Source organism: Sinocyclocheilus rhinocerous, unplaced genomic scaffold (assembly GCF_001515625.1).
Source record: "Sinocyclocheilus rhinocerous isolate Xijiao unplaced genomic scaffold, SAMN03320098_v1.1 scaffold377, whole genome shotgun sequence".
Taxonomy (NCBI): domain Eukaryota; kingdom Metazoa; phylum Chordata; class Actinopteri; order Cypriniformes; family Cyprinidae; genus Sinocyclocheilus; species Sinocyclocheilus rhinocerous.
The window spans coordinates 472,613-489,022 of NW_015633195.1; the positions used below are offsets into that span (position 1 = coordinate 472,613).

The 16,410-nt window shown below is 38.8% G+C and overlaps 2 long non-coding RNA genes across 2 annotated transcripts; one reads left to right on the forward strand and one right to left on the reverse strand.

Moving 5' to 3' along the window:
- The first annotated feature begins 528 nt into the window (after nucleotides 1-528).
- LOC107743890 (uncharacterized) lies at nucleotides 529-1,749 on the forward strand. The gene is made up of 3 exons (XR_001640433.1): nucleotides 529-604; nucleotides 905-961; nucleotides 1,070-1,749. It is a non-coding gene; the product is annotated as an uncharacterized LOC107743890 (long non-coding RNA).
- A 7,442-nt stretch (nucleotides 1,750-9,191) lies between these two features.
- On the reverse strand, nucleotides 9,192-15,559 carry LOC107743892 (uncharacterized). The gene is made up of 4 exons (XR_001640434.1): nucleotides 15,391-15,559; nucleotides 15,237-15,291; nucleotides 9,471-9,588; nucleotides 9,192-9,392 (listed from the first exon to the last, which is right to left on the reverse strand). It is a non-coding gene; the product is annotated as an uncharacterized LOC107743892 (long non-coding RNA).
- Nucleotides 15,560-16,410: the final 851 nt, after the last annotated feature.

Consider the following 16,410-nt stretch of genomic DNA (forward strand, 5'->3'; position numbering starts at 1 on the left):
GAAATATTATTTAAACCTTACTATTAACATTTTTACATAACATTTATTTATTTTATCTCACAATTCTGACTTTTTTCTCGCAAATGCAAGTTTATATCTCCTAATTCGAACTTTATAACTCGATTTAACTCAAAAATAGTGAATTTGTCAATTCTGAGGGAAAAAAGCCGAGGGGAAAAGAGAGAATGACGAGTTGTTTTTCCTTATTAGCATTGTGAGATATAATCTCGGAATTGCGAGAATAAAGTCAGAATTTTGAAATATAAAATCAAATTTACCCTTTTTTTTATTCTTTTATTCTATGGCTCCATAGACTGCCACTTGAAAACCTTCATTTTCTGCAACCATGATGCGCGCGCATCCTGAATGTTTACAAACCTATAATTGGTCTATTGAATCGCTTCACTAAGCGCACTGAACGAACTGGACTGATCCGATTACAGCTTTTTGCAGTCAACAACTCACTGATTCAATGTTCCGGTCCGAACGAGTCTCGAGTTAGCAAATCACGGAAGCCGACGGGTCTGACTCAAAATGAGCCCAAAGCCGGGAGTAATATAACCGTCAGAACTGGAAATTGCGGATTTGACTGATGACTCGAAAAGTAAGTTACTAATGCCGAACTTTAGTACTGTATATTGTAAATGAGAGTCATATGTAGGTTACTACATAACTGTAAGTTATTTGTGAGCTAAATCTGATGTAAATAGACAAACTGTTGAGCTCTTTTTATGAATGCTGAAATTTTGACGTCTAGTTAGCGATATATAATCATTAATAATTTCAGCTCTATCCTGGGACACTAACAGTCACACACAGATGGAAAAAAAAATGAATTAAATAAATAACATATAAGGCTATACTAACATAATGCAAATATATGACATCTCTGTATGTCTTACAGTGTTCAGTATACCATTACCATTGAGATCTGCAGCTGTGGAAGCCACAAACATATCAGGTCAGTTGGTTGCTCATAGCTGTCAATCATTCAGCAGGTATGCAGTCCTTTCTCTATTCATTATTCCACACAATACAGTCTTGTTTATTTTCCTCTCTCTATATACAGAATGCCACTTATGTGGTAGGCTAACCCTGTGAAAAACAGTAACTGTCCTGCCAGGCTACCAAGTCAGCATGTGAGCATACGGTATATTTGAAGACAGGAATTGTGGTTTCTAATGGATAATGGACTGACAGGACGCATCATTAGCCACAGTACTACAGTGTCTGACAGGAGTTACACATACGTTGTATACCTATTAGTTCTGACTGTCACGTCTGTCTCGCTGTCTGCCTGTCGCCCTCTCTTTCTCTCAGGTTGTCTCTGTGTCTCTCTTCCGTACACTTTCCGACTGCTCTTGAGGATACGCTGTCTGTCTGTCTCTCTCTCACACACACAGCTGCTGTTCTTCTCCTGGTTGGATGAGTGTCAGTAATCATTACCGGTGTCAGTCTGTGCCCTCAACCGCTTTCCACAGAAACCATAGAAACCAGCTCTGTTCCTCATTACTGTCACAGTGCCAGCAACACACGCAGCCATGATATACCGACAGGATCTCTCAAATATAATTTGCATTCAGAAAAGGGGTTTCCGGTAAAATTTACTGTCTGCAAAGACTATCAGAATAATCATTCTCATTCATACTGTACACGCCACCTCAGATTTTTGAGCTGAATACATTAATGCCCCCCCAAAAAAATCTTTGAATCCTTGACTGAAAATTCAGTAATTCTTTTTTGTCTAAAACACTGTTGCAGAAGTCACACATTCACATGTATAAATTCCAGTTGTTTTAAACCAACAAATCTGTCATCTACACCCTTGCAAAAAAGTGTTTTTTAACCTGCAATACAAAATGTCAAATCTGCTTTTTCATACAATGAAAATCTACTTTGATCACTGGCTATGCAAGTTCAGTTATGAATAATTTATTAAAAACTAGTTAACAGAAATCTCTCACATACCCAAAATTAGTAGGAGCATAAGATATCGAGTAATAAACAGAGAAGAAAAATCTTGCACACCACAGCTTGCAAAGACATACAATATTCATTATTCGGTCATCCAACCTTCTTCAGGCATTCAAAAAAAGTTTTTATGTATCTAACAGCATATACAATTTGTCATTGTTTATGCTATCCATATACAAATACATTTGTTATTGTTTATGCTGATAGATCAATATAAGTCTGTTAGGAGTTCTTTTGAATCAGTTGGATCTGCACATTTTGTTTTAAATGCCTGACAAACTTCAGATGACCAAAACCTTGGATTAATTTTTTTTCTTTTTTACAATCAATATTAGTGTGAATGTTTTTACTTCTCTTCTGTGTTTATTAAATAGACCTGTATGTTACTGTAGCTTCGAATTTGAACCCAAGCTTACATAAAAGATTCAGAACTGTTCAGTACAGTACGTAAAAAGTTAGTGTTTTTGTCCTCAGGTCATGTCTTATCTTGCCAATTCACACTCAAAAAATAGTTGCATGAGTCATGACGCCCCTGCCCATAAATGAAGCTATAAGAAGAACTTAAGAATGCTTTCTAGTATCAGCCTCAGACGGCATGTAAACAGACTGTGCATCATTCACACATGAAGTGCATCATTCACTGACCATATGATGCATATCGCACACAAAAATGGCAAACGCTGGCTGAAATCCAACTCAGTTGTCAGTTCTAATCTGATTGGCTGACTTAAATGCAATTTCTTAGATTCAAATCTGTTTTTAGCACTTTATCAACAACAAAGTCATGTTTACAAGGTACTAGGTTGATAAAATGAGCACTTCCAAGGAAGAACTAATCGCTGGATTTGCCAAAATTTGTGAAGTATACATGCCACTGAAAATAGTAAGATATTCAAGAGATCTGCGAGCTTGAACATGCCTTTATAATTTGCTTTGTTCTCAGGTGTCCAACTGTGGTTGAACCAGACTTTATGCCAAAAGTCTGGCTCTTGGAGATTAAATGCTTTCTAACATTACATTGTGCTTGGTATCGTTTACGATAAAGCATTAAACACATACTTCGGGCTGGTTCACACAGAACGCGTTTTTCCATTCCACTGCAATACTTTGCCATTGTTTTTCTATTAAACATGCTCTAGACAGAGGTGTACCATTGTATTCATGTCTTGCATCTTTTGCAGCATCTTGTGCATGACACTGCATTCTAAAAACATTAAAATAAGTTCAACTTTTAAAAAAACATGTCTCGAGACTTGCGTCTTTCCTCATTCCACTGCCCGTGTCTTGCATTTTTCAACGTGTTCTGTGTGAACGGTCCCAGTTTATTAAAAAAAAACTACAATGACTGCTTTGTATTTATAAAACAATAAACATTTGCATCAGTAATTCTCATTACAACAATAAACAAGAAAAATAAGGTTCCTAAATGCAATCAAGCATACTGTGACAGTCTTATTATAACAGAACAAGCCAAGCATCCTTCACTACACCTCCTCTTCACAGCATGTGACAGGACGTTTGTTTTAAAGCTTGAGTCAGTTAGTCAATGAACACAATGGATTGGGATCATGGGGACTTTATAACAAACTGATAAATTGGCTCTAGAGCCAATGAGTGACAGGTATTGATATCCAATAAGCATTGCCTTTCAAACCCCAGAGTTGTTATCAATCTATTAATTTACCCCATCCTATGCATGACTCGAGGATATAAATAATGCAGGCTTAGCCAGTCGGTGCCACGGAGCTGTCAGAGAGACATTTTTGATCCATGACTAGGTCATGCAGAGTGTTGGGAATTATGTTCATCAACATAGATAATGTTCTGGCATCTGTTTCCTTGATCAATAGAGATATATGCCATTTTTGTGCTTAGAGTGTTGTATAGCTGTGTAATTTTGCAAACAACAATTCCAGTGGGATTGATGTAGGATTCAATATATTTTATATCAAATTATATCATTACAATTATTAATTTAACAAAATTATTAAAGTAAAATTACATTTTAATGACATATTTTGATGTAAAGTATATTGAATCCTACATCAATTTAATAAAATTATTAATTAATTTAATTTAATTTATGTTTTTTATTTAATTGAATTAATCATTTTATGACATATTTTGATGCAAATATATTGATTGCAACATTTAATTTTATTTATTAAAATTGTGCTTTGTGTGATCCAAGAAGTTTTAATCTTTACATGTAATATAATATTAATATTTAATAATTCATTATTTATCTTGTATCAGTACAAAGAGCAAACATGCTGTGCATCCGGCCACATTCCCTCCTTACATTTAGTTGAAAAATAAGTAAGGAGTGCAGCTTAATATACATTCAGGGGTCCCAGAATTCCTAACTACAGCCCTGCGTGTGGGAACAAGAACTATGACAGCATCATCACACTCCCCTCTTGCAATGCAGGGTCTTTAAAGACGTGACTGTCCATCCCACACACGCCCAGAGAACCGTGGAGGAGGGCAGGGGCGAGTCACCACCTCTTTGCATTAAAAAATTTACTCCAAAATGGCCAAAATTAAACTACACCCACCATATGAGTGGATATAAGTGCCTGTGGGACTTCATGTGCATAAGACAGCGAGGCAGAGAGAGAGAGACAGACAGACAGACATCAAAAAGGGTGAGAGAGGGAGAGTGGGTTCTCAAACCGAGTCCCGGCCCTCCCTGCTTTACTGAGAGCAGGAAAGACAGACAAGTCATCCCTCCATCACGAACAAGTGGTGCTCTGCTCCTGCAATGAACACTCGATGTTTGAATATGTAAAGTTAAGCACATAGATAACAATGTCATACTCCTACATGAACATGTGGGCATCGAATCAAAAGGTAGACTGCTTCTCTGTGCATGAGAGAGATGGTCATATAAGTGAATAAATGGCCTCTCAAACAAACAGTCACGAAGAATGTAACAAAATATTTAAAATCGGGGGCGGCACATTTAAATCTTAAGAATTGCAAAGTGACTCACGTATTCTTCCCATTAATTTTTCTCCATAGGGATTTCAAAATATTCAGTCAATAAAAATTCCAAGCCATAAACCAAACTAGCCAGTGCCAAGATTTGAAATAAAGTATATGAAAATCAAATAACTTTCATGAAGAAATTAATAACAGTACCATGAAGCATTCATTTTCATTTTTAAGAAATGTTTGTTTTTTTAATATTTCTATTAATTTTATTTTTATTTAAGTTTTTTAATTGTAGTGCTTCAACTTAAATGTATTTTCTTAAGTTTTTAAAGGGATAATTCACCTTTAGTTGCTGGTCCCCATTGACTTGCATAGTTTTTTTTCCATACAATGGATGTAGGGCTGAACGATTAATCAAAATTAAATCGCAATCGCGATTAGGCAAAAGCTGCGATTGTCATGCGCACCTTGTCAGGGAAGCACGGTTCTGTGATCAGTAGTAAATCTCCATCCGAAGGCCAGAGGGTGCTCTTGCGCGGAAACTCCAAATACGCCCCGTAGAAGAAATCAGGAAATGCCTATAGCGGTTACTGAATAAACAGAAGATTTAACTGCTTTCATTGATTCAACGTGACTAATAAATACACGACTACGACAATATGTGTTTTATCTGAGTTCGTCTTATTATATTTTTTATTATAATAAAGTATATAATAATGCAATGATAATTGCCTTTATCACTGCTTAGAATACTATGAAATATGTTGCGTGCTTTATTCTGTGTAAAAAGCCACATCATCTCACAGAAGGATTTATTTCAAACACTCGACTGAGGTTATGAAGTAAGTTTGGAGCAAAAACATGTTATTAAATGTAGTATTTTCACGTGCTTTCAGGTGAATTTCATAATCGTGCTATTAAATCGGTCTGCAATTATGAATGCGATTTTGCGTAGCTTGTCAGTGAACTACGGCTCTGTGTAGTAAATGCTGGTCCATCTGAAAGCACGTGATGGAGATTTACTACTGATCACAGAACCGGCTTAACTGACATGATGCGCATGACAATCGCATTCGATTAATCGTGCAGCCCTAAATGGAAGTCATTTGGGACCAGCAACTGAAGGTGAACTCTCCATTTTATTTTAGCTTTATTTTAAATGAACGAAAACCTAATGAAAATTGCTGTGGAAACAAAACAAAAACAAGTTTTGAGTTACAAATAATTAATTACTTTGCACAAAGAATAAGTCACTAGCATTAGTAGAATGTAATGAGCAATAATAGTAGTAATGTAATTGAAATATCTTAGCAAAAACACTACCATCTACTCTCTGCCATCTTGCAGACACCCCTTGAACATCACAACTCAACTCAAGTATCATTGAGAATTCCCACTGGTAAATATATGGTTTTGCTTTGGTCATGCATGTAACCTGTAATTATGATATTTCTGACTCTACTTAAAAGAAAACTAAGGGAAACATGTACTCTTCAGTGTCTATGGTTGTTACAGTCCTTGATGTCACACACAAACTAGATCGTCTGGTTGTTGAGTGGATTTGAATGTAGCTGGGTTGAGTGTGTTTATACTGTCAGACAGAACTTGGGGTGAGTGTTTAGTGATTAATGTCTCTTCTGAGATGGTGGTGGGTGAGGAAGATGATTGTCTGCAGTGTGTGTATCTGTGTGTGTTTGTGTTTGTACAGTTGAAGGGAAAATATTAGCACGTCTCATTAATGGCAGTCTTTTTCATTTCCTGATTCCTAACCATAAAAACATCTAATCATATACCTAAACACCTGATCTTATTAAATGATCTGATTTTTCTGCCTCAGTGACTTGTGCATGACATCCACAGAGAGTTTGGAAGTGTCTGACGTACCATCTAATTTCCTGCTGCTCTGAAAAACTGAGCTTGACTCTTCTTATGCAAATGAGTTTGTGTGACATCAATAAATGAGAATGAAAAGTGGCTGTAAAATGCATGGTTAAAAATGAAGCGTATTCCCATTATTACGTTTTTAAGATTTATTTTTTTAATTACTTATTTTGAGAAAATTGTATAAATTTTCATTTCGGTATCTGTCATTTATCGCTTATTGGCCATTACATGAATATGATTGTCACCTTATTGGTATCGGCCAGAATTTATATAAATATATATATAAAAAAAAACTAATATAGCATCTTAATATGAAGGAAATTTCCATATGGTTTATTCACAGGTACTGTATTTTACCTGTATTTTGGTTTAGGGTGGAAGGAAATGTCCGTAACCTTAATGGAAAAAGTAGGTCATTTTCATGCCAGGACATTATCTGTTTTTCTGTGGATTTTGTTCTTACAGCACACTTTTCAGACATAACATGAAAATAATTATCAGTTTATCAATAGTGGTTCAATGGATCACAAAACATGTGTTATCTATATAATGATGAAACAATTCCCTGTAGAGATGATAGTTATCAAACATATTGAAAAACTGTGTGAGAACAGCTATGTCTCAAGCCTTCAGTTTCCTCAGACACACAATCAGAGGACATATAATCACCAAGTTCCTCTCTTTCTCTCTGAACTGTTAGATATACAGTGATCTCGGGTCTTTCACAAGGGTTCATTAATAATGTTCTTTTTTGTATGCATTCAATAGCCGTCTACATACATTACTCAGAAAAGGCAAATGGACTAGGGCGTTGTGAGAATGTGGGTCAGATATTTGATCAGTGGTAGTGTCTGGTCCTCTATTCTTCTCACGGATCTTCAGGGAGTCATCATCAGATAGAGTTGTACCTGTCTGTTGTCCTCACTAGATCATATGAGAATGTCTGCATCTCAAACAAACAGGTTCATTCAGATGTGACTTAAATCAAATGCTGACAGAGATATTTACAGTTGTTTACTTTAACAGTTCTGGATATGGTGTATTTTTCGTTTTGACAGGTCAATCAGTACAGTACAGTATACTATAATACTACAGTATAACATGCACTGATGTGCATATATAAAATCATTTTTTCATTTGAACTTGGAATAATAGTCAAATATTTGTATCCAAAGCATATTACATTACACTTATTATAGGAACAGTCCCCTTAGAGGAACTTGGGGTTAAGTGTCTTACTCAAGGCCACAATATAGTTCAATACAACTATAGCCGACTCCATGACCGATTGAAATATTTCCCATTCATCATGTCAGTTCTAAATGGCAGCTGTGAATAATGACCAGACTCCAGACATTTCTCAAATCCTGACCCCACCCCCAAGTCACTCCTCAACCTTAGGGCAGAGTGTGCACACACGTACACGTACACACATACACACACACACACACACACACATACATACATACATCCAACCCCTACATCTGCCTTTTCCTGCCCTCCTTCTTCCTGAGAGTGTGAGAGACTCTCTCTAATAACCCTCAATCATAAATCAATTTCCACTTGGCCACAAATGCCTCAGCTATGGTGACTGACAGCTGCAGTAGAGGTGCAGATCTGAATCGTTCTTTCAGATGGCAGCATGGCGGCTGATGATGCTTAAATTATCAGCTGCCTTTAAGTGATAAGCAGAGGCTAGCAGGTTCAGTCTAACTGGCTGAGATGCTTGGGACAATGATTAGTCCCACAGTCTCAATCGCATCATCTACAGCAGCTGTTATTTTTTATTGTCCCTTTTATCTGACAGATATTACTGAAATGTGTCTTAAAAAATCACTTCCTTCTGTGAAAGCACTAAAAACTGATTTGTTGGGTTACCTTAAAAAAGTAACTTGCATGGCTGCCTTAAATTTTTGAGTTCGTTGAAACTAAGAATTTAAGTTATTACAAAGATAGTGATTTTGTTGTTTCAACTAATATTTTGTTCTAAGAATTAAAGATTATTTTTTAACTTAATGTATTTTTTGTTGTCATAACTTTGGATTAAATATTGTATCAACTTATTCAAGCAAAAGGATTAAGTAAATTATCAAATTTAAGCTCACTCAACTACATATAGTGTGTTAAAACAATTACCTAAAACGTTTACATGGTTGACTTAAAATTCTGAGTTACATAAACTTCAACACAAGTTAACATTACAAAAGCTTTTTGTTAACTAATTATCCTGGCATAACAGAGAGCACAAATAAACTATAATTTAAACATTCATATTTATTAAAACATTCACATATTAACACTGCACTGTCTGAAAAGTATATATGTAAATGTAAATGAATGTGAAACTGCTTGAATGAAAACATTAAAACACAAAGCAAAAATGAAAATCAAGCAATTTGCCTTTAAGTGCTGTGACAAGTCCCAGATAGTCTAACGCAGTACACAACCCCACAACATGATACAACCCCAGATCACCAAGATTTCTTCTTCTATTACCAAGACCACACCACTGCAGATTGATGGTGCTCACTTTGGCCACCCACAGCTATAATTCCATCAGTCATGTCCTTGATGAATCCCTGCTCAGAACCTGTGTGCTTTAATAAAAATGGGCCTTATAATCTTAAAGCTTACAGAGTCCAATAAATATGTGCACTTATAAAGTATGTACTTACAACTTTGTCCAAGCTCTACAATGTGGCAGTCATTCCCATTATGTCTGCATAGCACTTTGATGAGTACAACTGCAAAAGGACTTGCTGCAGTCCATCCACAAGATTGATGAATTCTGCGCTGATCTTCAGTCATTCCAGAATATCATAAACATGAAAAATACAGAAACACATTAAAACAACCCTGTAATGCTAAGAAATGCTAAGAAAAGAGTGCTAATGGTAATGCACAGTTTTGCACACAAAAAAAAACAATTGTTTTTGTAAAGATATTTGATTACTTTGTCAAATGGCAGCAAATAAAATAGTGTCCACAGGGGGAAAAAATCATTTGAATCACATTATTCATGTGCAAACTTGATGTTGTCAACTTATCTCTCAACGTTGTGAGGAAAAAGCAACAGATGTAGTTGTTTATGTGTCTTACCATTCTATTAATGGGTCAAAATACTACATAACCCACCCACTCTTGTTATTTAAGGCTCCACATCACGCTGCTGCTGGTTTCTCATGAGAGAAAAAGCATGAATCACAGTGACATCAATTTAATACATTTATTCACAGCAATCAAATTAAAGCTAAGACTAATTATCAGGAACGGCAACTCAGGACTGTCCTGATTATATCAGAACGGCTAAAAAAAAAAAAAAGGGAAAGACATGATGTAGCCAAGTATGGTGACCCATACTCGAAATTTGTGCTCTGCATTTAACCCATCCAAGTGCACACACACACAGAGCAGTGAGTTGTCACGTGACATGGGTGTTTTGAATCACACTTCAGAGCAGCGTTTCGAAACATCTACGTTTCAGGATCTCAACACTGCGTCGAAATGTCAGTTTCGCGTCAGCCATCCCTATATACCAATTTACGAGTTAGGGAGCTGATTGAGACACACCCATAGTGTTTTAATACAATATTAACTAAGCGCTGCATATTGTATATGTTATAAGTTATGTATATGTACTGTATATGTTGTTGTACATGTTATCTTAGGCTATTAGATTAGCACGCTAACCATAGAGAATGCATTAGCGAATTTTAACTTAGCAAACTGTTAATCAAAAAATAACAATTTGTTGCTTTGCTCATATCTTGTAATACCTTTAAATTGCTTTAAAATTCCAAGGGGGATCAGATTCTGCAAAGTTAATTTGAAAGCGACCAGTTCAAATTAAAGGGGTCATATGATGCTGCTAAAAAGAACATTATTTTGTGTATTTGGTGTAATGAAATGTGTTTATGCGGTTTAAGGTTCAAAAAACACATTATTTTCCACATACTGTACATTATTGTTTCTCCTCTATGCCCCGCCTTTCTGAAACGCGTCGATTTTTACAAAGCTCATCGGTCTGAAAAAAGCGAGGTGTGCTGGAATTTGTGCTCTGCATTTAACCCATCCAAGTGCGCGCACACAGCAGTGAGTAGTGAACACACACACCCGGAGAAGTGGCTGCAGCCATATTGCTGCAGCGCCTGGGGAGCAGTTGGGCGTTCGGGTGCCTTGCTCAAGGGTCTCACCTCAGTCGTGGTATTGAGGGTGGAAGAGAGCGCTGGTCATTCACCCCCCCACCTACAATCCCTGCCGGTACCGAGACTCAAACCCACAACCTTTGGGTTACAAGTCCGACTCTCTAACCATTAGGCCACGACTACCCCTAGTCACCCTATATGTTCATTCACATGCACATGCACATGTCACTCCATTAACTTCATGTCTGTGACACCTGGAAATAGAGACTCTATCTTGCCGTCTCCACACACACACACATACAGCATGACAGAAAGTGATTTAATAGCAGTTATGCGCTTCTCTTCAGTTCCGCTGACAGTCTGATGACTGGAGACAGCATAGCTCGGCTTCGTTTACCTTTTCATGCCTATCAGTCACACTACACTGTACAATCACATTCAACTCATATTAGAATACTATTGAATTCTTGGATCCCAGCAGTGCGCTGTCACAGCCATTGTATTTCTCCTCCTGGAGGCTAATGGCTCTCACAGGACCATGTCCTTCACAAATGAAGGTGTGGTTGGCTGTCAACAATTCAGGCTTCAGATGTGTTCCCATGTGCCCGCTGTTGGGAACTGGCATCTTGCCTGTTTGATTCTCGGGTGAGGCACCGCTGAGGGATTTACTGTTCCCATCACAACATTGTGGGTGTTGGTATTCATGCCCTTTCACTGAGTGCTGTAATCTTAAGCATTGCAAATAAAAGCAGGTTATAATACCTACAAGAAAGCATCTTTTATAAAATAGGATTAGGAAAACTACACCGTCTGCTTTATACATGAAAAAAATCTGGTGTATATACTATATTCTGTGGAGCCCCTAAAGGGACATGTTGATGGTAAAAAAAAATGAGATGGGAAGGAAAATTATATTTTGCATTCTCTTGCAAAACTTTTGCATTCCTCCAAGTAATTTTGCATTCAATCACAAAACTTTTTTGATGGAAATAATGTACGGTGTGAGGAAAAACTGCAAGCAAACACAAAATTTCTCAGGGAAATGCAATAGTTTTGCGCGAGAACACACATTTTGCACATAAACGCTAAGTTTCTGAACGGAACTCAATATTATTGAGAGAGAATGCATGTTTTGTTAACGAACAACAAAGTTTCTCGGGGAGCGCAATACTTTTGCAAGACAACGCAAATGTTTACGTGAGAATGCAAGAAGTTTCTTGGGGAAACAGCAGTTTTGCAAAAGAATGCACGTGTTTTCCGAACAAATGTAAACTTTCTCAAACAAAACTTCTGTAATGGAAATAATTAGTGGTGTTAATGAAAAAACGTTGCTTTTGCTAGAGAACGCAAATGTTTTGCGAACAAACACAAAGTTTCTCAGGACCATACAGTAGTTTTCGAGAGAACGCACGTTTTACAAATGAATGCAAAGTTTCTCAGGGGAACACTGTAGTTTTGCAAGAGAAGGTACGTGATTTTCCTCTCATCTCACACCATGTCCCCTTAGGGGCTCTGTATTATTCATAACCACAAGTAATGCATGTTACATAGTCAAATTACTTTTAATAATACCTTTAATGAACCATAAATAATTTTTAAGTATATAGCTGTCATATGTTTTGACCCGTTTTGCCTCCGTAGTTCTTCCTGTGTTTCCTTTTATGGTCTTTTTCCTGTTCTTGTTTAGTTTGATTACTTTTTGATTCCATGCACCTGTGTTCCCCTGATTGCCCTGTGTTTATAAGCCCCAGTCTGTTCAGTTTGCTTTTGTCGGGTCTACTTGTTGTGAATGTCATCCTTGTGCTCTGTGTCTCCCTTTTGATCATTAAAAGACTCTCATTCTGTGAAATCTACACGTCTCCTCGTTTTCTCATGCCTCAGCGAATTGTGACAGAAGACCCGACCAACACAGTCACCTCCGTGTGTTCCCTCCGTTTTTGTTTCCGTTGTGTTTCCCCTTATGGGTCCCTTCACCCGCCCGGAATTCCTCCTCCTGCTGGAGCAGGGGGACAAATCTCTCGAGGACCATACGAGACTGTTCCGGCTGTTAGCTAGCACCACCAGCTACCCAGACGACACGCTCTGCTTATTCTATGACGCGAGCTTGAACACTGCGAGCAGAGAGCCGTCGTCCGAAGATGGTCCTCAAGAGGATTTCGCCGCATTTGTGGAGTGGATTCTGGCAAGAAACAGATCGCCTCTCACCGTCTCTGCTGAGGATGATCCACTCCTGACCCAGAGCCCAGCCCAGCATCTCCCTGCGGTGCGGAGCATCAGCCCGAGCCCACCGATGACGGAGAGCCCATTACCGCCACGATCAACGAGCCAGCGCAATGCCGAGCGATTGAGCGGAGGATCGCTCCGGGTGTGGATCCCCACCTGTCAGACCAGGTGCAACAGTGCCCACCTCTCCTCTCTCCTTCGTTCCCGCTGGTCCCGTCCAGCCCTGAGGTGGCTCCTGTTTCCCAGTCCAGCCAGGAGTGGGCTCTGATCCCCGTGGGCAGCTCCACCAGGCTCCCTCGTCCCTCCGGCTCCGCCTTGGTCAGGCGTCGACCCGCCATCGCCTCAGGACTCTGCTGCTCCGGCTGCACCTCGTCACTCCGTTCCACCGGCTCCGTTGGGCTCCTTCCTCCCTTCAGCTCCACCTTGGTCCTCAGTCGCTCCGGCTCTGCCGTGGATCTCCGCCTCCGCCTCGGTCGCCAGGGACCTCGGCTCCACCCTGGCCCCCCGGATCCTTGGCATCCCCCTGGCTCGTTGGCTCTCCGCCTCCGCCTCGGGCTCCTCCACCACCTGCGCCGCCCCCCTTGGCTCCTCCCTCCGTCGGCTTCACCGTGGGTCATCGTAATGGCTGTGGCCTGGATCCAGCTTGGCTCCTCCTGCTCCAAGCCCCTCCTATCTCCTCCATCCTTCATCACCTCCCTGGTCTCTGTCTGCCGGCCCCCTCCCGGGTGTCCGTCCTCCTCCTGAGCCTCCTCCCAAGTTCCCATCCGTCCTTCTGTTGTATCTACGGTGCGAGGATGCTCCTTCCGGGAGGGGGCGAAATGTCAGACTTTTGGACCCGTTTTGCCTCCGTAGTTCTTCCTGTGTTTCCTTTTATGATCTTTTTCCTGTTCTTGTTTAGTTTGATTACGTTTTGATTCCATGCACCTGTGTTCCCCTGATTGCCCTGTGTTTATAAGCCCCAGTCTGTTCAGTTTGTTTTTGTCGGGTCTACTTGTTGTGGACGTCATCCTTGTGCTCTGTCTCCTTTTTGATCATTAAAAGACTCTCGTTCTGTGAAATCTACACGTCTCCTCGTTTCCTCGTGCCCGTGCCTCAGCGAATTGTGACAATAGCATACTTTATTATTTTTTTGAAGTATATAACACTTTACTTTTCTATGTATTTAAGTTATTTGCTGACAGGTACATTGTAGGTATTGTAAATTGCAATTGCATGATGAATGTTGATGTTATAAAGTGTGTCATAATTATCTGTGACAGAGCGCAATAACATTTTGTTTCTCAATATTTACATTTTAAAAACGTAAAAATACTGCTGGAAAACAAAAATCAATCAGTCTTAGTGGAATCCAGTTTAGCTTGTTATTTGTAGCAGATAAAATAAAAGAATACGGGTGTTGCCGCAGAGCAGCGGTGGGTTTGCTTTGCCCTGAAGCTCACAGGTGCGGCCGTCAAAAATGTAACAATCAGGTACGTGATAGATTGCTTCCCTCAACTGTGATTCTTGTGTAAATACAATTATGCCTCATTAAAAAGTCAAGACACGCACCTTTATTTAGTGTAGCTCATATATGTCCTAGCATGTATGTTGGGACATTTGTCCACATAAAAAAAGAACTTTCAAATGTCAAATTTGCTTGCAATTAAACACACACACACACACGCAAATAAATAAAAACTAAATAAATAAAATAAAAATACCACTTTAAATATCTGTTTTATGTTTGCATGTTGAACTTTCAGAAGTGAAACACAAAAACTAAAGCTTGCAAGTAGAGATAGCAAAACAGCTTAAACCAGTTGTTTTGTTATTAAGCCGTTAGTCTCGTTGTGTTAAGCTACAGTAGTTTCACTGGTCAGCCAGGTGGTCTCCCAGTGCCTAAAACACCTCTAAACAGCTAAGTTTAAGGTTTAAAGTGTTTTTATTCTTGCAGCTCTTTAAAACACACACAACAATGCATTGATTTGGAGTGTTTGGGTCAGAGGGACACATACACTCCCCTCCAGCACATGCACACATATACAAACAAAAGTTGAGAAGGATCTTGTAGTCACAAGGTTGTCATATACAGACCTCCAGCTCTCTAAACACAGATCCGCTCTCATCTCCACTGTTGCTGCCCCATTGACTGGAAACCAAGTCATTAAAGTAAACGGTTACTCCAGGTTTGGGCATTATTACATCATGCAACTTCTTCATACTTGAATATTAAAGAGACAGCACTTACATCAACACATAAATTGTCACATTTCTGCAACTTCACTCAGAGATCTGGAATGAGATTATGACCAATTACACCATTTTCTTCCTCTGTCTCCAGATCTTTCTGATTTTTCAGATCAGATAAGGGTTGAGACTGGTTTTTATGACTGGAGTCAAAAACTTCAGTCCACATGAGTGATTAAGGTTAAGTGTGTAATTTCCGCAGCAACATAATGACAGGTTCACACTCTTCCCATCTGCCATTGGTTGCTCAAACAAAAAGTCCCGCCCAAACTCACGCCATTGGTTGAGCTGCTCAGGATTCTCAAACAAACAAGCAATGTTTTGACAGAGATACAGCATTTTAACTTTTTCGGCACAATCAATTTAAACTGGAATAGAAGAGAGTATTGTAAAATGGGTAGTTTTAACTTTAAATTTCAAAAACCTTCTGTAAACAAACATTTCTTTAATTTTGTTTTGTTTTGGTGCTGTCTGCACTTTGCGTCATGCCTAAGATCATGAAAAAATTATATGGAAAAAGCATTATACACATCACCTTTAAGCATATTTCTGTCTCTCATTTCACTTTACTCTGCTGAGTTGCTCAGTAGACTCTATTCAACCAACAAACAATGATACCAGCATTCTGTAATCTATTGTTTCCCTGGAAACAAACTCTAGAAGTGAGATTCCCTTCAGGCAGGTGCTTTGCACTTCATTAGAGTGTTCCAAACTGGCGGCTGTTCTGTGATCTGTTTTATTACCAAGCGTTACAGAACTGACAGGTTAACAGTGCAATAATTCTACCTCAATAAAGATCACATTTGTCTGAGTGGCAGTACGAGAGCATTTGCATTTTTTGAAAAGAAAATTGTTCTAAGCAGTAAAATATTTCTTAATGAAACGTGAAGAAGACTATCCTTACCAAATGCCTTGGTTACAGTAACAAGAAGCTTACTTATTGATTTTGTTTTACGTGGTCCACAGGCCTTTTTGCATCTGACAGTATGATCGATTATTTTATGCACAATCTATTATACAG